The sequence below is a fragment of the Canis aureus genome, chromosome 22, assembly GCF_053574225.1.
Source record: "Canis aureus isolate CA01 chromosome 22, VMU_Caureus_v.1.0, whole genome shotgun sequence".
Classification (NCBI taxonomy): domain Eukaryota; kingdom Metazoa; phylum Chordata; class Mammalia; order Carnivora; family Canidae; genus Canis; species Canis aureus.
Window position 1 is genome coordinate 12455423 of NC_135632.1, and position 27795 is coordinate 12483217.

General features: G+C 35.2%; 1 long non-coding RNA gene and 1 pseudogene across 1 annotated transcript in view; one reads left to right on the forward strand and one right to left on the reverse strand.

Annotated features, from left to right (window-relative positions):
- Window positions 1-26414, forward strand: part of LOC144294302 (uncharacterized) — a 91129-nt gene extending 64715 nt beyond the window's left edge. The window contains exon 3 of the long non-coding RNA XR_013361723.1: window positions 26067-26414. This is a non-coding gene — a long non-coding RNA (uncharacterized LOC144294302). The remainder of the gene's footprint in view (window positions 1-26066) is intronic.
- Window positions 14563-14671, reverse strand: LOC144294414 (U2 spliceosomal RNA; annotated as a pseudogene).
- Window positions 26415-27795: the final 1381 nt, after the last annotated feature.

Sequence of the window (27795 nt, forward strand, 5' to 3'; positions counted from 1 at the left end):
CTGTATTAACTGACAGGTTTTATTTTTATAAATTTATTTTGAAAATTATAAACCATATAGGTGTTAAATTTCAAAAAGTTAGAAGCACTAAATATATAAAGAAGAAATTTCAACTTGTCTGTATTTATAACCACCAAGGTTCTAGCAGTACTTTAGAACACTGTCTACCAATCTTTTACTACATAAAAAAGTGAGAGCACAATTAAGAGACAGACATAGGAGAAGTTTGGTGGCAGTTTTATGGAGCCACAATCTCTCTCCAGAATCCTCTTCCATAAAGAGGCAAACAGGGATAATTCCAAATAAAATAATTAATTATTAATTAATACTGGAAGAGCTTGCCACCTCCAAATAAAAATTAGCACAATGTGAATGAATAATTAACCAGAAAACAAATTTCAGTAGAAAAAATATTGAAAATTGTGTCACTTTGCTAAATATAAAAAAGTAAAATGTGCTATATATATATATGGCTATTATATAATAAAGATGTTGGCTCCCTGCATGGAGCCTGCTTCTCCCTCTGTCTGTGTCTCTGCCTCTCTCCCTCTCTCTGTGTCTCTCATGAATAAATAAATAAAATCTTAAAAAAAAAGATGTATTTTAGGAGATGATTCTGACTTGTCAAGGTTCTGTTAATAATAGTGATTAGTAAATAAACAGTAAACATTTGTTGAGTAAATGAATGACCAAATGATATGCATGTAAATTGGCAATAATTTCTAAAGGAAAATTTGTTAATATGTCTCAAGAACTTAAATATGTCTCAAATCCTTGAACCTAGCAATTCACTAATTCATACACATTTTAACCTAAGGGTTTTACATATATAGATATATAATTTATTATGCATATAACTATATAAATCATATATAATTCTACGTAAAATATGTACTTATTATATATAATTAAACATATGATTTATATTATGTGATTTATAAAATCACATCCTAAGTTATAAATCAATAAATTATCAATAAATGCACTTGTATAACCACTACCCAGATGAAGAATCTTCTTTCATATTCTTCTTTCCCAAATGTAAACACCACCCTGACTTCTCAAACTAAAAACAGTCATCTCAGACTATCACTACAGTTGAAATTTAAATCTCATTTTGTCTGATATTGCGATGCACTGTTCTTTCCATTATGTCATCCTACTTTATGTGTTCTTGGGGCTGTGTAATTATAAATTCTATTGCTACAGAATTTGTAAAGTAAATTTTACATTGTACAATGGATATTTGGTACCTGGAATTGGATTTATCACATTATCAGTAGATGAATATGGAAATCAGTAGTTCAATAAATATTATTGACCACCTCCTGGTCAGCCACTAGCCTGGATGTAGGAGATACAAAGGGAATACGAATGGCAGGATACTGCCCTCAGAAACTTGGATTATATGGGCCAGAGGGAGAAGATAACACGAGATAAATAAAGTTCACTGTGCAGTGAATGCTATGAAGGAATTAAACACTGTTATGTAATGGGAAGTAATGAGAAGCAGCAATAGAGGGTGGGATGGGTAAGGAGGCCAAGCAGGCCAAGGAGCACAGCCAGGCACCAAGCCCTGATGAGTCACTTTGTGCAAGGGCAAATGCTCTACATCTGGAAAATGCCTCCATGTTCTCTTAGAGAAAGCAGACCAGGACAGCTGGGGCCCAGTGATAAAAGGGGAGAAGTTAAATGGATACACCCAAAAGACAGGCAGAAACCAGCTATGTGAACACATGGGGAGATGTATGGGTCTAATTCTGTGGTTTTATTTAGCAACGTATAAACCTGTCTTAGTCTTCACAAGATCATTCTTACTCCTGAGTGGAGAAGGGGCTACTGCCCAGGGAGAACCAAAGGGAGAAGCTCAGGGAGGAGGACATTGCAATATCACAGGGAAGAGATATAATGGCATGGATGAGGGTGGTAGCATTGAGGGGGCAAAGCTATGTGTGGAAGGGAGAGCTAACAGCAAGTCTGAAAAACTGGAGGGAGATGAAGTGGGAGGGATTAAGGATGCTTTCAGGGGGTTGGGCTGGAGTGGTTGGAAGTATCGCTCCCAGGAGCCACATTGTCACTAGTGACAAAGTTTACATCATTCAGTAGGCATTGTTACAATAGACACAAGCTATAATTTTAAAATAATTTGCTGCTTACAAAACAGACCATCACTGAAGTTTCCCTACTGACACCATCACTCTTACATTCATAGCTGACATGTTCTCTTAAGTGAGAGTGAGGCTTACATCTCAAAGCAGCAGGAAGAATGTTCCATACATGTAAATGCCACTCATTGTATTGGAGGATATGTAAGAAAAAGAAAGAAAGAGAGGGAGGGAGAAGGGGGCAGAGGGTGGAGAGGGAGAGAGGGAAAAAGAGAAGGCTATGGTAAAGTGTGTTTGCAGGAGTGGGGTGGATTGCTAGTGAACAGCTGGCCTAGAGATATCAAACAAAGTGACTTCAGCGGTAAAGTTCTGAGCTTAATTTGGATGCAGGTTTACTGGATGCAGCATTTATGCTTTTGCTTTGAAATATGGTTTGCAGTGAGTCAGAAGCACAATTCATTCTCACCATAGTATTGTGCCTGACGCTTGAGGTCTGATACGGAAGTTAAGAATAACAGTTTATGGTTTAGAATCTTAAGTACAGATTGATGGTAACTTTCATTTACCCAAGAATTGAAGGTTGAGACTGGAGACAGCCCTGTGTAAGAAAGACTGTGATCATTTTAAAGTTTCTCAGGATGTCACTATTTCAAAAGGTCATGAGGCTACCTTGTCATGTCAGAACAGCTTGATGGATATTAGTACCTAGGACAAAGTTTAGTGTGTGAGGGAGACTGAAATAAAGTTAGAGGCAGCAAGGGCACCCAAGTGGCTCAGTCAGCTAAGTTGTCTGCCTTTGGCACAGGTCATGATCCCGGAGTCCTGGGAGCGAGTCCCACATCTGGCTCCCTGATCAATGAGGAATCTGCTTATCCCTCTGCTGCTCCCCTGCTCATGTTCTCTCTCTTTCTCTGTCTCTCAAATAAATAAATAATATCTTTTTTTAAAGATTTATTTATTCATTCATGAGAGACACACACAGAGAGAGAAGCAGAGACACAGGCAGAGGGAGAAGCAGGCTCCATGCAGGGAGCCTGATGCGGAACTCGATCCCGGGACCCCGGGATCACACCCTGGGCTGAAGGCAGGCGCCAAACCACAGAGCCACCCAGGTATCCCCTAAATAAATAAAATCTTTAAAAAAAAAGTTAGAGGGAGTAGATAAGTATAAGACAAGTTTTGTTCTCAATTTTACTTAAGTTGGATCCCAACTGTAGTACCACCAGAAAGAAGTTGAAACCAAGGCTTTCTCCGCAAAGTACCTAATAACAAATTCAGCTTAATTTAAAACTATATACAAACAGTAAGCATTATTAACACCTTAGACATGATTTAGACAAGGGCTCTTTTGATACATTAAAATTATAATGTCTATTTTCATGGAATAAGACATTAAAAGTTTTTTTTGGTACAACCAACAGTTCTAGCTGGGTAACCTCTTGGATTATTGGAGTCCCAATTTACCTGCTTCCCCAAGATGCCAAAACTACTTCCTGATTTTATCCACTCAGCAAAACAGATTTTCTTTAAAATGTTTAAACTCTCCAGTAAGTGAAATTGATCAGTTAGTTAAATAAAGCATCGACTTTTACTCACCCTGAGAAAGTCACAAACACAACACTAACCAAAGTCACCCAAAGATAGTATCACAAATAGGGGAATGCCTGGATGGCTCAGTGGTTGAGGGTCGCTTTTGGCTCAGGGCGTGATCCCGGGGTCATGGGATGGAGTCCCCACATCCGGCTCCCCATAGGGAGCCTGCTTCCCCCTCTGCCTATGTCTCTGCCTCTCTGTGTCTCTCATGAATAAATAAATAAAATCTTTTTTTTTTTTTAAAGGTAGTATCACAAATAACTGGCAAGCCTTTGCTCTTCCCCACCTCTAGGCCCAATGCCATAATTGAAATTAGTTTTTTGTTTTTTTTTTAAGAAAGGAAAAGAAAAAAAAAGGAACTAAATGATAGATGCCATTGAGTATCCTACAAGAGATCAAACAGAAGTTCTTTGATGATGATGACTCAACAAAAAAGTACAAGAGAACCTGCAGCAGGTTGCTAAGAATGTTGATTTTCCTCTGATAATCTTAAGGTTAAGCCTCATTCATTTGATGTGACAGAAAATGGCTGGTAATTATCCCAAACCTCACAGTGCTGGAGCTAAAAGTCAATTTAATTAGCATTTTTATCTGGCCACTTGGACTTTTATTACTCTAGAACAAGATTTTGAAATAGCAGTGAATTCTTTTAGAAGTTCAAAAATAAATACCTTTATTCTCTCAGCATGTTATATCAGTAAACTTTTTTTGTGCTTCCAGTTTTATCTAAGTTTATATTCTATATGCTATACTATATGCTATATTCTATATTTGTTCAAGTTTTTTTTTTTCTTTTTCATAACACAGAAAGAAGCAAGGGAAAATAAAACTATGTGAAAACAAAATCTACCCTAGATTCACTTGAGGTATGTTTTAGGTGTATTTCAAGGATTGGCCTAGTGTAGAAACTGAGCTGACCTTGGCCTACAATGCAGGGCACAGACTCTAAGAGGGGCAGTGTGTGATGTTATTCCAGATGAGCCAGGGGGAGGCATCATTTAGTCTTTTTTTTTATATCTAAGTCCAGCTCCCTCACTGACTATCCATAATCAGCACCAAGGCATTGCTTCTCAGGAATCTTCTCAAATGAAATAACTTCTGTTAACTTCCTCTACCCACATCCTCTCTCTGATCTCACTCACTCCTACAGGCCAGTCATCACTTTTATATTGATGACTCTTTTTTTTTTCTTTTGAGAAGGGGAGTGGGAGGTAGGGGGGCAGAAGGAGAGGGAGGGAGAGAATCTTAAATAGGCTTCATGCCCAATGCAAAGCTGGATGCGACATGGGGCTCAATCTCATGACCCTGAGATCATGACCTAAGCTGAAATCAAGAGTTGGATCCTTAATCGACTGAGCCACCCGGGTACCCCCTTGATGATATTTTTTAAAGATTTTATTTCTTGAGAGATAGAGTGACAGAGAGAGAGCACGAGGGGCAGAGGTGCAGAGGGAGAACAAGACTCTGCTGAGCAGGGAGCCCGATGCAGGACTAGATCCCAGGACCCTGGGATCATGACCTGAGCTGAAGGCAGACACTTAACTGACTGAGCCACCTAGATGCCCAGATGACTCTTAATGTACATCTTTAGGTTAGGTTTCATAATGTTGCCAATTCTATAGACCCAATAGAATGCCTAATGCCTAAAAGACCCAATGCCTAAAAGACTTAAATATAAAATTGTACTGACACTCAATGTGACTTATGCTGAGCTCATTGTACCCCAAACTCAGTACCATCTACCTTGTCCTGGCATATCACTATACTTTTCAGAACCTAGGCTAGATATAGAATGCTTTGCTCTGTTTGCTTTTAGGAGCAGTCCTTCCCATGTTCTAGGAAATGTACATATCTCCTTTTTTGCAGAACACCTTTTTCTTCCACATTTCAACCATATGGTTCCAATCACAGGCCCCTGTTCTCTCCATGTGAGTTAGTTGGGGGAGGAGTGAGGAGGCAAAAGGCTAGAACTGCTCATGCAGCTGCCAACTGAGGTGGTGCATCCTCTGATATGCACCCTATTATTTTCTACATTCTTATCCCTAACTCATAGGAAAATAAGGAAGTGAGTTTATCATTTGGTGACTAGTCGGCACATAAACTAGGAGGTTAATCCATCCACTGAATGACAAGAGACATTGACTATAGAAGTCAGGATTTAGAAAAAATAAAATAACATAATCTGAAAAAGCGTAATTTCAAAGTGCAGATTTAAAAGGTTAATTGCATAAATATGGAACAAATGGCCTACCGTAACAGATAAACCTGGATTATTACTTGTTCATAGCTCAAAATGCTAATACATATATACTTGGTGAAATGTTCATATCAAGAGTGATAGTGATCCCATTAAGTTATAAATTAATTAGTTCACCCAGGAGAATTATATCCAAGTGTAGCTAGCACTGTCCTTTCAAGGAATGCCTACAAATAAACGTGATGCCACAGAAGACAATCTGAATGCTCGGAGATTTGGAAAAAGGATATTAAAGAGACTGACCAGGATAATCATGTATGCTTATTCTGGAACTTAGTATAATATGGGGAAGGCAAGTCCCATTTTTTTTCTTTTTAATATTTTTAAAGAATGGCTGTATTTATCCAAAGTGCAAGAAGTGCAGATATTATAGGATAGCCCCCCCTTTTTTTGCATTATCAGGCAGATATTTTTTAATATTTAAAACTTCTGAGAATGAAATGGGCTGCTTTACAGTGAATGAGCTTTCCAAACAGGGAGTCTGTAGCTGGTAGTCACTTGTCAGAAGTGCTACAGATACGGTTCTTGAAAAAAATCTTGCTATCTTTTTTTTCTTGCTATTATCTCTTAAGGTTTTCTGAAGCATGACCATTAGCCATTTTAATCTTCTTCATCCTTCCACTTTTGATCATTGCATAGTTAGAACATCATTAACTCATCTATAATTAGCCCAATTATTTTGGTATCTTTACTTTCCCATGGAGATTTTTTTCCCTGGGGAATGGGAGCATTTATAGATGCCAGAGTGAAGCTACCTGTTCTTGTGCATAACAGTGATGAAATCTCCACTTGATAGCTATGAAATCTACACTGAACTATACACAGACGTCAAGAGGCTACAGATAAGATGCTAATTCCCAACCACATGCCTCCTCCTTGCCCCCAAATGTTCAAGGTACAAAAACAAGTTGAGTTCACAACTCAACCTCTAAGTTCACAACTATTTTCATGTTTATTCAGCAAATAGGCTTGAATACTTAATATTGCCAGGGACAACCAAAACTAAAAAGGACAACAAGTTCTGTATCAAATTTCTTTGGTCTTTCCATAAGGGTTTGTGTGTGTTTAAATCTTGCTGCCTCTTACCTTTCAGCTTGCACATTTTATAAGGGCTCTTCATTTGCTGTAAAATGTCACCAATATTGATGAAGCTGACTACTGTTTGCAAAATCCCTTCTTCCTTTGACTGAAGAACAGTGTAGAAGTTTATCTCATCTAAACCGTTTCCATGGGCAATAAGGTTATAAAAGCAATACAACTTTTAACAGCTTTTAAATATTTATACAATTAGAGGGATTTGAAAAAGTGACTCATAGGGTCTCTAGCTACATGGCATTTTGGAATCTACAACTTAAGGAAACTGTAAGATTTTTGTTTTCATTAATTGTCGAGCACCCACAGTACATCAAAAATATGTACAAGTCCATAAAGATTATACTACTTAGATTGAATATTTCCCACACACGTTTCTTAATTTGGTCTCTTCTACAGAAGTAATACTGTTGTTGGATTGTGTTCTCATTTTTATATTTGTCTAAACATGTAGATTGTGGAAATGAAGACCACTAATATGTACACAGAAGCAATTCAGAGCTTGTTATCACAAGAGTGTGAATCCTATCACTTCTGTTTGGCAGAGACTCAAGACAGGGAGTAGGAATGGTTTACAGAGGAAAAATAAAGGAAAGCCTTCAGGTACATCTGATTGGAGGTTGTTGGCAGTAGGGAGCTGGAAGCCTGTCAGCTATAAGTGGGGCATCTTGCGTGATTGGTTTGGGAAATATATTAGGTTTTCGTTGTTTGGTCCTGAGTTGACAATAGGGAGGCAAAAGGGTGCCTGGCAATCATTGACCAAGTCCTGTCTGTTTGGGACTGATTTATACAGACGCTGTGGTTTGGCTTCCAGGGCTGGTGGCCACAGAGTTCAATGTTCATATATGGTCTGGCCACTGTCCATTTGAATATTTCTCAGTGTTATATCTAAAGTAAAACTGTTAATTTGTCAAGAAACACTTTTTCTCATTAAGTACTATAAAATATATCTCTATAAAGTATAGTTGGGAGGCAATTCTTCTAAGTCTCCTATTTTTCTATATATCATGCAAGCAGAGTCATGGACATTTTTCATTCCAGATTATTTTTCAAGGATGTTTGTATGGGGAACAGCCTTGGAACACAGAGATAGTAACTTTCTCCAGAAAAGAGCACAGGTGTGTTTACAGCCCAGTATAACAAAGATAATATGTCCCTCCAGGGAAAAGTTTGGGCAGGTTTGCTTTATAAAACATTCGAGTAGTCTAAGTTTAAACTTCCTCAACAGTAATGCAAAATCACTGTGTGTGTAACATCCACTTGGGGCATTCCATATGTCTTTGTGGGACTTGGAGGCAAGGGGAACTGGAGCAAACAGGAAGCTCAAGCTGCTTGGTCTGCTGTAAAAGAAAGTTCTTTGTCTCTGACCCAAGAGTGTCATGTCTTCTCCAACAGCCAAGAAACTGTGGCAGGGATGACTTACTAACTTAAAAACAGGATAAATTCTCAAATCTCCTGCTCTTCACAAGTCCTAGATATTAACACCCAAGTAATCATGTCAGGGAACACTGTGTGTTCTTCCCTGTGACTTGAGAACATAACCAGGATTATAAGAGTAACGCACAAAAATGTAAAGGGTATTCTGGAAAAACTCGCAGAAGTTAATTCAGATTGTCTTTGGTAAATGGAAATAATTTAATGCTAAAAGATAGGTGGGGCTAATGAAATAAGGTTTCTGATTGTGTTTATCAATATATATGTGCATTACTATTCCTCCAGTGGTTCATATTTAAATAAGGCCAATCATCAAAACTTTAAGAATGCAAGAGATTATAGAAAATGCTTAAATTTATGTTTAATACTTAATACATCATCTTTCTCTAAATCTCATAAAAAATAATTGCAGCAAAGGTAGTAAACATTGCTACTTCATGGTAAAATATCAGTGCACCTGGCATATCTAAATCGTTCATTTATAAGCCAGCAACATTTTCATCTCAATGAAAATAGATCTAACTAGACAAATTTGTATGCTTAAAATACATCTAAATAACCATCCTTGGGTTGGAAAAATCAATGATATTTTTCAAAATGTACTTAATCAACTAAGATACGCTTTTAAATCTCTCCTGGATAGTTGATGCACACATGACTACCCAGCATTTTGTAGACTCTTATTATGTACAATGATGGATCCTTCTGTAACTCAGGTTATTATTTATAAGTAGTTTGTTAATGTTTTTTTATCTGAGAATTTTTATTTTTATTTTTTAAAAGATTTTATTTATTTATTCATGAAAGACACACAGAGAGAAAGATAGAGGCAGAGACACAGGCAGAGGGAGAAGCAGGCTTCCTGCAAGGAGTCTGATGTGGTACTTGATCCCAGATCCTAGGATCATGCCCTGAGCCGAAGGCAGACACTCGACCGCTGAGTGACCCAGGCATCCCTATCTGAGAATTTTTAAATAATGTCTTCTAATTTATCGAATAAGAAAATTTGAGACTGCACAGATTATATATTTTCAAAAAAAAAATAATAACCCAGGGCTTGGATTCAAATATTTGGCTTCAGAGTTTACCATGTGCTGATGGTAGAGACATTTCTAAATGTGCTGAAGTACTGCATTTTCTTTTTGAGAAGTGAGGCCCATATACTTTCAACTTCAAGGCAAGTTACTTTTAAAAATAAAAACCAAGTACATGAGGAATGAATAAATAAATATGAAAGTGTCCATCACATACCGTTTTTCCTTCATTAGAGAGTGTAATCTATTATCTGTGTGATAGGGATTGTAATGTTCAATTTTCAGGAACTGGGGGCAGCTTCAGGCAAATATACACCCTGAACATAATTACACATCCAAAGGGAAAGTTTTTGAATGTACTGGAACTCAAATAATTCCTGGTCTTAACCAAGAAGACACAAATGTCACCCCAAAACTCTATCATATTCAAATGCATGAGTTAAGAGTTGTGCTGCCATAACATTTCTCATATAATTTAAATGAAATCTAGAATAAGAAACTTAAAAGAAGGAGATTTAAATTGTTTCCTGTTGTTCAGCAAATAATATGCATGGCTGATTCCCAGAGACCAATATTAGTTATTTCATCATGAACTTTTTTTTTTTTTTAAGATTTTTATTTATTTGAGAGAGAGCGAGAGAGCACGCAAGAGCTGGGGGGTGGGAGCACAGGGGGAGAGAGGACTACACTTCTCGCTAAGCAGGGAGCCTGATGAGGGGCTTGATCCAAGGACCCCAGGATCATGACCTGAGGTGAAGACAGACACTTAACTGACTGAGCCACCCAGGCACCCCTCATCATTAATATTTTTTAATATAATCACAGTAAGTCACCCATGTTCGATAATTTGATAAAAATACTTTGAGCACATGCAGCATCACTTGTCCTGTTCCACACTTAAAAATGCCACCTTCAGATTTGTAATTTAGTCTCTGGAGTGGCAAAGAGAAGAGCTCTTTGCAGTGGAATAGCCCTAGTTCTTGGGCCAAGTGATCTAATAATGTATCATTTCTGTCTACTACATTGATATGAGTTTATCTTCCACAGTCTGAAACACTAAAATCATATAATTACTTGTTGCCACCTGAAAAATTGAGGACCAGGATCCTGTACCATAGTGATCCTATACAATTACTGGTGGGAGACTCTAGCTGAACCAGCTCACCTGTTTCTCCTTTATTGGCATAACAAAGCTTCTGAAAAAGGTTTCGTATAAAACTCAGCTCTTTGAAACTCAGAAAGAAAAGCAGTGAGGGCTGGGATCCCTGGGTGGCGCAGTGGTTTAGCGCCTGCCTTTGGCCCAGGGCGCGATCCTGGAGACCCAGGATCAAATCCCACGTCGGGCTCCCGGTGCATGGAGCCTGCTTTTCCCTCTGCCTGTGTCTCTGCCTCTCTCTCTGTGACTATCATAAATAAATAAAAATTAAAAAAAAAAAAAGAAAAGAAGTGAGGGTTATGGAAAGATAGTCCCTCTATCTAGATAGGAGTGACTGTAAACAGCAAACAAGCATGTTTACAGGAAATTAATGTTCTCTTAAATCTCAACCCGACCAGCTCCTATTTCAGGAAGTAAAGTGATTGACAAAATCAAATTTAAAAAATCTTTTGATGCAAATTGAAGAGCCCAGGAGCATCTGACACAGAGATAGACTAGATTCTGGGGGACACCATCTAAGAAGAGGTAGAAACATCCTAGAAGCACTGTTCAACTCCAGACAAGAGTTGAAGAAGAGATCCTGTCATATATCTGAGCAAAATATGCAATAGGAACCTAGTCAGATGGCACTTTCTCCATCACTTTATCAAATCAAATGATTACTGTGCAGCGGGACACTAAATTCTGAGCCTTTTAATGGCAAGCAAACTTACATTTTAGTCTTTATTTCCCACTCTTTTAAGCTAAGACATCAAATTCACTTTAAATCATACTTACTCTTTGGAACAAAGTTTCCATTATGGCCATGATTTTGTGTCTGGGGCTACCAGGTTAACTGACAAATACTTACATCATCCCATAGCAGTAAAGATCAGAATGGAAGAGAACATACTCTCAGCAGTGGTTCTTACTTGACTATTTAAGAAGATGGACACAGAATTTAAATGTATTGCTATCATCCAAGAGGTACTTAAAGGAAGATGCCACATCCATTAATAACAAAATATAGGCAAGGCTTGGCTATCTTCAGAAAAAATCTCAGCAGGGGTTATACGAGGATGCCATTTGATAGGTAAAACAAATCCAAATAGAATCTGGCCAAAGAAAATTTCAGGCAAGTGGGAAATTGTTGTCATTAAATAAGGAAATCTACTGCAGTTAATTATAAGGGTAAATTGGCCTGGGGCTCAAATTACAGAACTCCAGTATCCTAAAGGACTAGAAGTATCTATGTAAGATCTTCAGATTAAAGAAGTGGGATTCTAGACAGATCCAAGCTTCAAGCTCAAGGGTTGTTTACAAAACCCGCCATGTCATTTGAATTTTTTCTACTTTTGGTCACAGTATCCAAACAAGCAAACAAACAATGGCCACATGTGTCTATACCTGCTGCCCTATAATGGATCACTTCATATTTATTTCTTTACCACATTGGCTGTCTCTAAACCTCCTGCTTTTTTATGCAGTATGTAGTTTCTCTTGTCCAGAAGAGTTCTTGGGTATGTAAACTCAATGTTTATTTTCCTGATTATTTTAGCTTTTCAGTTGACCATATTGGATGTGGCAACCTGTCCTCTATGTGTTTTCTGACTCATACTCTCTAGATGCACTCATTTTTGCCTCATGGTGTCTAGTCTCGGGCCCTAGCACATTGCTACTGATCTGTAGGAGAATCTTACTCCATTTGCTGTCCTAGAGTACAATCAGGATTTACTTTTACTCAGCTTCTCAGTTGAGAATATAATTAATGTATAATATCATATAGTGAACAAGACAGAGACCAGGTTACCAGTCTTGAAATACAAGGGTAAATATAAATGAGTTAGATAATACAAATATATGATAGAATTTTGTGGATTTATAATCTGCATCTGCTTCATTTGAGGATTCTCAATCCCTCATATTGTATTGTCTGTCCTCCTCTATATGTATTTCTGGAAGCCTCTGAAAGAATGACTTTTAGGTACTCCATTCCCATGGTTTTCACACTCAGGCCTCAGGAACTGAAATCCTTGCTAAATTGTACACAGCCAGGAGCCATCTCTGCTGGGCTGGGCATGGTGGGCATTTCCACATACCATACATCCCACTATTAGGGATGATCACCTATTTTACTTGGTAGCCTAACTTTTATGGTGAACATTGTAGCTATTCCACATCAGCTTCCACATATTCAAGTTAGCATTTGGGAGGCAAAAGATGCAAGTATAATTTATAGCAAAACTGAGACAATGCATTTTTTCCCATTGGGTGACAACAATGTTTTTAATAAATCCCAAAGCAAGAGTTTCTGTGTTGCAAGTTGTAGCGTAGCAACAGGTTTTTTTTTGGTTTTGTTTTGTTTTGATTTTCATTTGTCCTCACAACTTGTTCCTTTCCTAGGACTTAAAGGGCTGGCCTGAGGACAAAGTCAGTTTATAGACACTCTACTGTGTCCAGATTGCATGGTCCCCTCAGGACAATAAGAATTAGTCACAAAAACTCAATGTGCTGACTCCATCCCATAGAATGTGCTCAGCCAGGCAGACTCACATTTTGGCTACAAATGTTCCCACTCTGAGCTGGTGACTTGAAAAAGCAGGTGCCCAAATTTGGAACTTGGTTTACCTTGAGTTAGCAAAGGAAGACTGACTTGTTGGTAGGCTGCTGATTAGAGAGAGTAAATAGAAATTTATGAATACATGACATTACAGATGTTCTCAGGCCTAGCTATGCACGAAAATCATGGCTTTACAATTAACAATGAGGCTCAGGGAGTTTACACAACTTGTGCAAAGTCGAACAGCAAGTAAATAATGGTCTGAGATGGGATTTAAAATGAGATTTATTCAAGTTTAAAGTTTATGCTTTTTCTACAGTGCTTCCTTGTAGAATATATATATGTATGGTTTATATATAGGTATATATTTTATATACATATTCATATATAGGAATATATTTATAGTTTTTATTTACATTATATATAGGACTACTTTTTATATAGAAATGTGTGTGTGTGCATACATATATATTCCTACTAAGTAAATTTAGATCCAAAGAAAAATAATAGAAGCAACCTTAAACTTGACTTGTCAGAATTTTTCTCCATACCGTGAACTGCATCATTTGAAATATTTCCAGAGGGACATAATATCTAAATATCATCAACCATGTGAATGTCATATATATTTATGAATGTGAATTATAAAAATAAAAAGCTGACCAGGAAAATATAGACATGATTATGATTATTTATCATGAAAATGGCTTTTAAATTGATGGAGAGTTGCTTAGAATATAAAATTGCATACAAAATACAGTTTGATCTTGTACTGCTGATTAAGTTAATTCCTTCTGATGGGCTGAGAGAAAATGTAAGCAGACAGACAGCTTTGTGACACAGAGCACATCATAAGAGTTTAACTGAATTTTTCACCTGATTTGAGCTGCATAAATTACTAGATCACTCCGTTTTCCCTTTGAAACTCTCCCATTGGGGACTCTACAAACTCCCAATTAACCCTAACAAGAGAGCCAAGCTACTCAAATGCATATCTGGAATATGTTCACTGTTTTGTTACTTTAGTGCTTGGGGCCCAAACTGCTTCTCAATCCCATTCTTCCCTCTTCCTTAGAAACACACACACACACACACACACACACACACACACACCCCAGGTATTACTTTAGGTAATAATATGCATAGCTAAATAACTATATTTCCCAGTCTCCCATGCAGCTGGAGATGACTGATAAGAAATAAGAGGAAGTTGTGGGGGTAGGTTTGAGAGAAAGCTCTTTTAGATGCAGTCAGAACTATCATTTATATATTTATTCCTACTGGTTCTCTGAAATGCAGCTATGATGACTAGAGCTCCATCAGCCATTTTTGATTAGGAGGTGATCCTAAAGATGGAGTACCCATGAGAAGAATGGTAAAATGGAGAGAGGATTTATTAGGTATTAAATTGATAAGAATAGAATAGTACACTTGATCTTAGCCAAAAGGCCAAGAAGCGATGGGAAGAATGGTAAAATGGAAAGAGAGAAAAAAAATTTTGGTTTTTCATTGAGTCACCACATACCAGTCAAAATAGCTCTGTACTACACACTTCTTTCTGTATGAGAGAGAGAGAAAGAGAGAGAGGGAGAGAAAAAGATGGAGAGAGCAAGAACAGTGAGCAAGGGAGAAATTTTTATCATGTTGAAGTCAGTGTTATTTCTGGTCTTTGTTATTTACAGTCAAATGCAATTCTTAGCTGATACATTGCCCATTCCAACTAGTGTCAAATGGTGTGCAATGGGGAAAAAAAAGGTCATCTAGGCAGTGGCTATAATGGTATGTCTGGGATGTTGACTTGCTCATTTTCAAGGTCTCATCTTTTACCTATTCTGTCACAGTTCTTCATTATTTGAAAGTTGTGTTCTATTTCCCAAATAAACTACATTTGTTTAAGTACAGAAAATTGACTTTGAGGTGATATTAGCAGTCAGCATAGTATAATGGAAAAGGGGTTGAGAATCCATGAGTTCTGAATCAAATTCCAACTCTTAACATTTATCAGCTTGTATGTCTCCTGTACAAGTTACTCGGTTTCCTTAGGGATAAAATGGGAATAGTAAGAGCCACCTCATGGAATAATTGGTTAACATAAAGCTATTAAGCACCATAATACTCAATAATGGCAGATATTTTTATTATTTGAGTTCTATAACAAATATTTTCCAAGCTTAGGAATAAATGGTTATGGTCTCTATAAAGTTCTCTAACATTATTATTAATCTGACTGAATCATTATTTTTACCAATCTTGAGCACTACTGCCACTTATGTTTTATGTGGCTTATTTTTTTTCTACAGATTCTAAATTCTTTATATGTCAAATTACTACCAGACACCGTTCTGAACAGTGACTGGTCAAGAAATATTTGAGGTTGCTGTTCTAACTACATCTGTTCTCACAAATAGCAGAAAACATATGGAAGGTAGCAGGGGTTGGCTGTAGCAATCAGAATTCAATTATTTCTTTACTACTGAAGTTATATGTATTTTAAGCCATGAAGTAGCAGCATAAACAGTAAAAAGGCCATTTTGACAATTTATATCATTTGAATAGACCTTAATTATTTTAGTTACACACCATACTTTATTCTCATTCTAATCCAACTTATCTATACCTTCTGCATTAATTTTTAGGACAACTTAGCATCTGTACAGGGGCTACTTCTATGCATACTCTGATAGACACTGAATCGTTTTATCACCAGCCTCATATGTTCTTTCATGGATATTTTAAAATGGCTTTTGGTATCACATTAGAAAATAGACAAATCCAATTTCATATTGGTTGTGGATGTCGATTAAATTCAAGCTGAATTGTTAGCTAATAAATGAACTAAAAACCTTTTCTGATCTTCTTATTCAATAATATGTGAAAATAACCTAAGCCATTTCTTGTTAGTGTTATTATAATTTTAGTGTGACTTCAGCATTTAGAAACATAATTATGTAATTAGTTTTAAATATCTATAGTACATATCAATCATCAATGGAATATTTTAAAATAACATTCAAATCAATCTGTCTTTGAAGAGTTTATTTTCGGAAAGTTATTGGTAGTTAGTACCATTAAATTCTGATTATAGGAACACCTGGATGGTTCAGTGGTTGAGCATCCCAGTCCAGGGATCAAGTCCCACATGGGGTTCCCTGAGGGGAGCCTGATTCTCCCTCTGCCTGTGTCTCTGCCTTTCTCTGTGTCTTTCTCATGAATGAATGAATGAATGAATAAATAAATAATTTAAAATTCTGATTACAAAACAAGTATTGAACATAGATTATTCTATGTAGGCAATGGCAGACAAACATAATCGACTCTAAAACTAAACACTAGTGCAAAATAATAATGTACTTATGTCCCTTATTAAGATATAGTTCCAAAGTACATTAAACAAGTGGCATATTCATGTTACACTTCACATTTAACATATCCTCTTACTGAATATTGTCACATTAACAATTAGGCAAAAACATAGACAATTATTTAAATAGGAAATAAATTTAAATGCCTCATGAATGAAACAGTGATCATACTTCATACTGAGAAGGACTACTATCCATACTCCTACATATAAAATTCACCTTACTAACATTAGCTAGTACTTCCAGTATGATACTGAAAAGGAGATGTGAGAGGGGACATCCTTGCTTTGTACCTGATTTAATGAGAAAGCTCCAAGTTGTTCATTTATTATGATATTGGTGGTAGGTTTTTGTAGTTATTCTATTATCAAATTTCAGAAGTTCCTATTCCTAGTTTACTGACAGTTCGTATCATGATTGGCTGCTGAATTTTGTCAGTGCTTTTTCTGCATCTATTGATATGATCACATGATTTTTCTTTTTTAGCTTATTGATGTGATGGATTGCACTAATCAGTTTGGAATGCTGATCCTGTCTTGGCTACATGGAATAAATCCCACTTGGTTATAATGTTTAATTCTTTTTATACATTATTAGATTTAATTTGCTTGTATTTTGTCAAGCATTTTGGCATGTATGTTCATGAGGGATATTGGTCTTTTCTTGTAATGCCTTTGGTTTGGTAATAAGGTAATACTGGCCTCACAAAATAAGAATTCCATTATTTTAATCTTCTGAAAGAGATTGTAGAGAACTAGTATAATACACGTTTGATAGAATTCAACATTAAACCCAACTGGTACTGGTGTTTTCTCTTTTGGAAAGGTTATTATTTACTAATTAATTGTCCTTAATAGATAAAGGCTTATCTAGATTTCTAGTTCTTCTTGTGTGAGTTCAGCAAGTTGTGTTTTCCAAGAACTTGGTCCATTTCACCTAAAATTTGTGGGCACAGAGTTGTTCATAATATTCCTTGATTGCCCTTTAATGTCCTCTTTTCTTTTATGGATCCAAAAAGTTTGTTGAGTTTTCAATTTGTTCAACTTTTTATTTGTTAGGCTGCCTAGTGACTTCTAAGGTCCTTACATGTGGAACCAGGAATCAGAAGTCCTACTGATCTTTTTTTTTTTTTTAATTTAAATGAACTTTTTAACATTTTTATTATATATTTAAAGGTTTTGTCAAATTGTTATGTAGATTAACACAACTATATATCTTTTTAAAAGTTTTCAAGAAGAATTTATCCATTTTTCCAGATTTCTGGCTTAGAAGATTCATTTATATTTATTCTTGGAGACATTTGCTTTTCTGAGAAAAAATATTTTTACTTCATTCAGCTTTTTAAAATGTCAAAATTTCTACTAATTCTACCTGTTCTGAAAATTTGTATTCAGACGATATAATTTTTGTCAAAACATTTTTAATTAATTAAATACCAGCAAATAAATGCAATAGATATAATTAAATGAAAATGAGTGATAGTTTTAAGGTGTGGAAAATGAGTAAAAATATTATTATACATACAAAATATATGATTGTATTTTACCATACAACATTAACAAAATTTCTTCAGAAGATAAAAATTAAAATACCAATGGCACAAAGGAATTGATTTTTTTCTATACACTGATTCCTTTGATTCACACTCTTCTTTTAAAAAAGATTTATTTGAGAGAGGGAGAGAGAGCACATAAGCACACATGCAAGTATGAGCAGAGTGAGCAGCAGAGGGAGAAAGAAAAGGAGAAATAGACTCTGCTGAGTGGGAGCCGAATATGGGGCTTGATCCCAAGCCCCTGGGATCATAACCTGAGCTGAAGGCAGATGCTTAATCTACTGAGCCACCCAGGTGCTCCAGTGATTTATATTCTCTTCCAACTACTTTGATCCGAACGAATTGTTTTAGAACAAATGATGCATTTCCAAAACATCTACAGCAATAAGAAGTCTATGAAATTGTGGCTTTTCTCATATTCACGATTTCCCTGAATAAAGAGGATACTTGTTTGACACCAGAGTTGACACTGATGGGTTACAGGTAGATGTCAACAAAGGGAAAATTGTAAGATATGATGATTTATGTATTGAGGACTAACTTTTTAAAAGATATGCTTATATGCCATACTATAATTTAGTCTTGGCTGCTGTAAAGCAAAAATCATGCTTGCTTTTGGACACATTGGAGTCTAATAACAGTGTTTGACATGAGGTAGTGGCTTAATATATATTTTCAAATGAACGGACCTTACACATTGATGGCAGCTTCCTTCTTATTTATGTATATCTATGTAAGAGCATAAGTATTTCATTCAGTTCATATCTGTTCATATCTGCTTTCTGCAGTATAATGTTGCTTTTGGTTTTGGGAGAAGGGAGAGAGAGAGAAATAGTGAAAGGAAATTATCTCAGCAGGATGTTTCCCTCCTGTTGATGAAAAGATTTACTAAGGTTTTAAGGAGTTCTATACTACATCCCTTAAAGGATGTTCTTTTGTCTTAAACAATAGAAGACATTCCAACAGAGTCAGCATGAGTATGAATGCACATATCCTATAGATAATACCATATTGTTTGTGGAGTTACAGCCAAGAGAGAAATGCAAACCATCAAAATAATCTGAAGATTTCAACCCAGGTGGGGGCATTTTTAATTAAGCACCAAGGACTACAAGGGGAAAACTGCATTATAAGGGAAGCACCTTTTTCTGAGCCTAAATATTATGTAAAATTCAACATTTGATATATTACTTTGAACTGAATATGTTCATCTTGGCCCAATAGAGAAACAGAGGCAAAGTTCAACGTGTTAAGTATTTATTTCCCTAAAGTTCATCCAAGTCAAGTAATAATTTGGGAAACTCATGCATAAAAAATCCCTTTTGCCAATTTTATTTCATTCATTATAATCAGAAATTAAGAGTTTTGGGGAAATAGTTTTTCAAAGATTTATTTATTTACTCATGAGAAACAGAGAGAGAGGAAGGCAGAGAAATAGACAGAGAAGCAGGTGCCTCACAGGAGCCTGATGCGGGACTTAATCCCCTGACCCAGATCACGCCCTGAGCCTAAGGCATACACATAACCACTGAGCTACCCATGCATCCCAAGTTTCTCGGAAATAATTAGGCAATTATACAACTTCTTCAATGGCTGAATCTAAACTCACTTTTCTCTTACAGAATCGAACTGCAGATACAAAGGAAGCATTAGGGCTTACCTGGTTGAACTTGGTATATTAAAGGGTTTGAACAAGCATTCATTTATGATTAAGATATTATGGAAGAAACTGCTTTCAAAGAATGAATTTGAGTTTACGATCTGTTAGCAAGGAGTCTATCCCAGTATAATCCACATCGGCATTCCAAAGTCCCATAGGCACTCTGAATTCAACATGTTTGGTGCTAAACTCATTTTACTTTATCTTTTCCATACTTACTATATTCTTATTTACATTATCTGTATCTCAGGAAACAGCAAACACCAATCACTCAGTCTCTCAAGTCAGGAATATGAGAGAGGCTTTTTATAATTTCTCTCTCTCAACCTGCACATGAAATCTTTCAAAGTGACCAGATGATTCTCCATCCTTCACATCTCTCAAATGTTCCCTTGTCTCTTGAGTCCTTTGGAAAACATCTAAGTTTTAATATTAATAATTTTTTCTTAATTTTTATAATAGCCTACCTGATTTTCCTAATTTCAGCCACAGTTCTTTCTCATGGATTCTTCCCTTTTACCTGAAGAGATCTTTTTTGAAAATGCAAAGAACAAACAACTGTTCTGTTTAAAATAATTCATTAGTCTCCATGGATTTCAGAATAAAACAAAACTCTTCTCCATAATACTTGGTTCTCATGTGTCTTTCCTAAGATTACTAGTTTTTCATTTCCCTTAAGTTCATAACATCAGCCTCTCAATCCCTTGAGCTGAAACACAGGTGTTTCTCTTCCTAGATTAGACTCCTCCCATCTGAAAATTTGGACAAATCAATATTCTTGAAGGACTAAACTAAATCATTTCCATTGGATCTTTTGCTCTAACACATTCCTCCAAAATTCCCAATTTAACTGTATAGTACCTAAGCTCTATTTTTTTTTCCTAAGCTCTATTTTTTTAAACTTATGAACTATTCATAAACAACTCAAAGGCAAGTAGAGTATGTATATCTCTTTGTTTTCCAATAATCTAGCATGAAGCCTGTCTGGTACATTCATTTGTTGAGTGAATGAGGCAGAATACCTTTCTACTTTCTACTCAAGAAAACTAGGATACATCTCCTCTTAAACTACATACAAATAATCTGATGATTCAAAATGTAATATAAATACAAGACACTATCTGTAGCTACTTTATTCTCCTTTCAAGTTTTACCTCATGGGACCATAAGAATCCTTAACATATTTAATATATTTTTAGAGAAAGGAATCATTCCCAGTGCAGAATAAATATATGTGTCCAGAGTAAATCTGACTGGGAAAAAATGCAATTTGTAAGAATAAAGTGATTGTTGTTTTTACAAATACCAACTCTCTGTATAGATCTTCATTTTCCTTATTAGAAATATGGATAACATAACCAGAACTTATGTAAAATGTTTTAATTCTCACCAAATCTAAAATTTTACAGCATTTGCTAGGTACTCCATATTCAAATTATTTTTTTAAGATTTATTTGTTTTAGAGAGAGAGAGAGAGAAGATGAAGTGAGGGCAGAGGAAGAGGGAGAGAGAGATCTCAAGCAGATTCCCTGCTGAGTGCAGAGCCCAGACCAAGGCTTAATCCCATAATCCTGAGATCATGATCTGACCCAAAATCAAGAGTTGTAGGCTTAATGAACTGAGCAGCCCAGGTGCTCCTAAAAATTAAAATTCTTAACAAAGTAGAAATAAATATATATCTATTTATAATTATTTTAAATGTAAATGGATTAAATACTCCAGTTAAAAAACACAGGGGCTGAATGAATAAAGAAAATCTATATGTTGTCTAAAAGTGACTCACTTCAGATCTAAAGACACACAGATCTAAATAGAAAATAGAAATTAAAAGAAAGATGGGATACAAATACTTATACCAGACAAAACAGACTTTAGAACAAATACTCTAGCAAGAGACAAAGAAGGGTATGTCATATTGATAAAAGGATAAATCCAAGAAGATATAAAACTTGTAAATAAGGAAATATTAAACAGACACAAAAGGAAAAATTGACAGTAATACAGCAATAATAGAGGACTTTAACAACCTGCTTATTTCAATGGATAGCTTATCAACACAAAATTAATAAGCAAACAGTGACCTTAAAATACATATATGAACAGATTACATATTAGACCAGATTTAATAGATACATACAGAATATCCCATCCAAAACCAGTGGAATACACATTCTCCTCAAGAGTACATGGAATGTTCTTCAGGACAAATCACACGTTAGGCCACAAAACAAGTCTCAATGAATTTAAGAAGACTGAAATCATATCAAGCATCTTTTCTGATCAGATCAGCATATGACTCTATAAATCAATTATGAGAAGAAAACTGGAAAAAACAAACATACGAGATGAAATAGTATGCTACTAAACAATCAAAGAGTCAATGAAGAAATCAAAGAGGAATTCAAAAAAATAACAAAACAAATGAAAATAAAAACACAACATTCCAAAATCTTTGGGATATAGCAAAAGCAGTTGTAAGAGAGAAGTTTATAGTGATACAAGCCCATTTCAAGAAATAAGTAAAACCTCAAATAAAAAATCTGACCCTACATTTAAAGGAACTAGAAAAAGAAGAACAAAGTCTAAAGTTTGTAGAAGGAAGGAAATAATAAGGAGCACAGTGGAGATAAATTAAAGAGACTTAAAAAAATAGAAAAGATCACTGAGACTAAAAGCTGATTCTCTGAAAAGATATACAAAAGATAAACCTTAGGTAGACTTTTCAAGAAAAAAAGAAAAAGGAGCCCAAATAAATAAAATCAAAAAATCAGAAGTTACAACTGAAAACAAAAATACACAGGATTTTAAGAGATTACTATGAATATTTATACACCAACAAACTGGACAAATCTAAAACAAAATAAAAGGATATATTTCTAGAAACATACAATCTTCTAAGACAGAAAGAGGAAGAAGTAGAAAATATGAACAGACTGATTATTAGCAATGGACTGAATCAATAACCAAAATAATCCCCCCCCCCCCAAAGTAAAAGGTCAGGACAAGATGACTTCACAGGTAAATTCTACCAAACATTCAAAGAAGAATAAAGGCCATATACAATAAACCCAAAGCTAATACAATACTCAGTGGTAAAAAGCTGAAAGGTTTACCTTTAAGATCTGAAACAAGAGAAGAATGTCTACTTTTGCCACTTTTATTCACATGGTAATAGAAGCCCTAGCCACAGCAGTTGGGCAAGAAAAATAAATAAAAGGCATATGGATTGGAAAGGAAGAAAAGTAAAACAATATTTACAGGTGACATGACACTATTAAAAAAAGAAAAAAAATCTCCTTGAAAGAAAAACCTATTAGAACTAATAAATGGATTCAGTAAAGTGCAAAATCATTAGAGAAAAATGTTGCATTTCTATAAATAATGAACCCTCAGAAAGAGAAATTCAATAAAACAGTTCCCATTATAATTGTACCAAAAATAATAAGATACCTAGGAATAAACTAACCATGAAGGTGAAAGACCTGTACTCTGAAAACTAAGACATTGATGAAATTGATGACAAAACAAATATTAAATAAAAACATATGTGCTCATGAATTGAAAGAATTAATATTGTTAAAATTTCCATACTATTGAAAGCAATCTATAGTTTCAATGCAGTCCTATCAAAATACCAATGGCATTTTTCAAAGAACTAGAATAGCCTAGATATAAAAAAAAAACCAAAAAGCCCATCAATAGATGAGCAAATAAAAAGGATTTTTAAGGGGGGGAGGATTTTAAAAATCCTTTTGGGGGATATGGGAGGGTACCTGAGTGGCTTAGTCAGTTAAGGGTTTGACTTGATTTCAGTTCAGGTCATGATCTTAGGGTGGTGAAATCGAGTCCCACCTTTGGCTCTGCACTCACTGTAGAGTCTGTTTGAGATTCTCTCTCCTTCTTCCTCTGCCCTCCACCCCCCATATGCTCTAAATTAATTAATTAATTAAAAACCCTAAAAGTCATATGAAACCACAAAAGGCCAAAAATAGCTAAGAGAAAGAGGAACAAACCTGGAGATATCATGCTCCAAGATTTAAAACTATACTCCAAAGCTATGGTAATTGAAACAGTATAATACTGGCACAAAGACAGACACAAAAATCAATGAAACAGAATGGAGCACCAGAAATAATCCCATTTTTATATGGTCGATTAATATTTGACAAAAGAGGCAAGAACATACAAGGAAGGGGAAAAGACAGTCTTTTCAATAAGTGGTGATGGGAAAATTGGACAGTTACATGAAAAAGTACGAAACTGGGCCATTTCCTTATACACAAAAATAAATTCAAAATGTTTTAAAGACTTAAATGTAAGATCTGATGCCATAAAACTCCTAAAACAAACAAACAGGCATAGTACCTATAAATAAAATCTTTTAAAAAAGAGGATGTGATACATATACACAAACACAGTGAAATGTTAGTCATGAATACTTCCAAATACTTGTCATTTGCAACAACATGGATCAACTTAGGGAGTACTATGCTAAGTGAAATAAGACAGAGAAAGACAAATACTTTATGATTTCACTCATTCATAAATACACTTTATGTATTTCACTCAAATACAGAGAAAAAAACTGATGGTTGTTAAAGTGGACAGGAATAGGGTGATGGTTAAAAGAGGTGAAAGGAATTAAGAAGTACAATCTTACAGTTATAAAATATGTATGATACTGGTAATGTAGAGCTTTTAGTAAAAAATATAGTAACAACTTTGCATGGTGACAGATGGCAACTATAGTTGTAGTCACTATAGTGACTATTTCATAATGTATATAATTATTGCATCTCTATGTTGTACACCTGAAACTAATATTACATGTCTATTATTCTTAAAATATAAAATATAAAATACTTCATCCTTTTGAGAAGTAAAATTTGTTACATTATCTCCTCAAAATTTCCTTTCATAAAAATGTAATCTCACAGGGCAGCCCGGGTGGTTCGGTTTAGCGCCACCTTCAGCCCCAGGTGTGATCCTGGAGACCCAAGATCGAGTCCCATGTCAGGCTCCTTGCATGGAGCCTGCTTCTCCCTCTGCCTGTGTCTCTGCCTCTATCTCTCTCTCTGTGTCCCTTGTGAATGAATAAATAAAATCTTTTTTAAAAAAGTAATCTCACAATCCTGAAAATTTTAAACATTGCCTAGAAAAGAAAGTGTTTTTATGTCTATCAACATAGATAGTTCCTTCTGTCATTATTTAGATAAAGAAAAGTTTCTCTTGGTAAAGCAGTTAATATTTTCTAAGTTGTTTAATACACATTTATTTATACTATGATTTTTAATCCTTAGGAGGAGAAGTAGGAAAAAAGGGAAATGGAATTATTTCAATTTGTATTATATACCGCGTATAATATATATATATATCTTATTTAGTCATGAATGTTTAGGAAATTGTAGTTCCCATATTTAATATTAAATAATAAGATGATCTTGTTCCATTGTGTCTCTAGAAGGAAGTATTGCTGATATATTAATAAAATGAAATTCCAGTAACAAAAAAAGTAATTTAACAAATAGCACCAAGATTGCGAAGTATTAAATTCTAGATATTGAGGATAGTCATCAAAAAATAAAATGTTTTTATGTGTGCAAGCATCTGCGCAAAATACTATCACATAAAGGTTTACCCCATATGGTGTCAACTCTGCTTATGTTTGTCATTCCGCCAAATAGCTGACCAGGTAACATTTGTACTTCTATCTTGGTTACAAGTTATGTTGCTGAGAATATTTCCATTTATTTCTTATCATCTCTTTCTTCACTTTCTTGTTATCCATTTTATTTACAGCCTTATACTGATAGATTTGTTACTTTTCAAGTTATTCTTTTCTTATAATTCTGTGCAGACTATTTCATTTTTAGTCAATAGTGGTTTGTAGAAAGTTTCCTTGCTGCATATAGTTGAACCAGATACTTTTTCTTTTCTCGGAAATAAGACAGTCGCACCTATATCCTGTACAATAATGGGAACCCAGAAGAGTGTCATTTTCTCTTATTCAGAGAGATAAAAACTGAAAGTCAAAATTGTCCTTGCTATTCCATAACAACTGCATAACAGAGCAGGTTCTGTAAAATTCTGATATGTTTCACATGAGATTTCTACGAAAAATACTTCAAAGATAAAACTGATACTAAAATGTATAAATTTTATGTAAAATGAATACAAGTGTACCCTGTAAAGACATTTGATATTGGTTCAGCAAAATAGCCCAAGTCAATGTATTGTTGTTGTTGTTGTTGTTGTTTAAGTTTTATTTATTTATTTCAGAGTGAGAGAGAGAAATCAAGAGTGCCGAGGAGAGAAGCAAAGAGAGAGGGATGGAGAGTCTTCAGCAGCCTATGTGTGGCTTGACCGCATGACCTCAAGATCAGGGCCTGAGCCAAAACCAAGAGAAAGACGCTTAACTGACTGCAACACCCACGTGCCCTGCCAAAGTCAGCGTTTAATTGTTTCTTTTTGGTCATCTAGTGCCATAAAATAAGAAAATTGAGAAACTGATAATATTTGAAACTAACTTGAAGATAAATCTATAATACTTTCATATTGAATAACTTTCTAAAATGAGGATGTAAAATATTTGACTTACAAGAAAATAAAATAGGACTTCCACAAATATTTCATTTCTGAAAATGTATTTCTTTTAGTGGCTGTGTTTCCTAGCACCACTTACATAAATTATGATAAATAAATTTCTTTGATTTATATCAAAATGCCCGAGTTTCTTGGGGTGATTTCTTGTGTTAACTAACAATGTATAATTGTGAAATTCCCTACTGTAATCAGAAACAAATGGAAAAATAATGTCAAAAATTAATATCCATTATAGACAAAATCTGTTAGTCATAATTCCTAAATTATATCTTTTTAAAGAGCTATGTTTAAACATTGTGGCAAACTTATTTGGAGTGAAAACCTGATTTGAACCATTGTGAGGCATATATGGTCTTCAGTTATCTCACTTTGTGAAATATTCTTATTTTTTATTTTTGTTGTTGTTGAGATAATATGTTTAGTTAAGGCATCGTACTTCAGACTCCATTGGCAGTGATACATAACATATGGTTTATAAAGCATCTTATATTCCCCAAATCTGAAACTTTTGATATCAGAAGCATGCATGGCCCCAAAGGTTTGAAAAATGGTTCATAGAACTCTGTCATGATGCTAAATCTACATTTTTTTTTTACCTTTTCCGTTGTTTTGTAACCAAATTATATAAGTATGTTATAATACAGATGTGTTTAGCATTTACATAAACTGGCAAAATATATTCTCCTTTGCTGTTATCAGCTTATTCAGTAGTGTGAAAATAATTTTTTTCTTTTTTCAAAGAAGCTGTTGAGAAGCCAAATGATTAGGATTATAGTTGATAATGAAAATGTATTAATATGTTAAATTTCAAATATTATTTTGGAAATAATTATTTCTAACCTGAATAAAAACAAGATCCTTACCTTTCAAAAAATAGACCTTTTCTTCTAGCTCAGTAATAATCTCAAAACAAAAACAAACAGATAACAGGTGAATAAACATAAGTCAGAATAATACCACTTGGAAAAGCAAGCAACTAGCTCTTTTCCTAATTTGATCATGGAAGCACAAGAGTGTTTATAAACCTTTATTTTTTTTTTTAAAGATTTTATTTATTTATTCATGAGAGAGAGAGAGAGAGAGAGAGGCAGAGACACAGACAGAGGGAGAAGCAGGCTCCATACAGGGAGCCTGATGTGGGCTCGATCCCGGGACTCCAGGACCACACCCTGGGCTGAAGGCAGCACTAAACCACTGAGCCACCTGGGCTGCCCCTATTTATAAACCTTTAGAGGAAGATCTACCCACATTAATATTCTTAGCAAGAATAATCCTCAGGCCAAAAAGAATATATCCTAGATCACACAACCATACCTCAGGTTATAGAGACAGGGAGAGGGCTACATGAAGCTGGACTGGGCATGGAATTAATTAAGCAGCTTTGAGAGACGGGGGCAGAGATCAT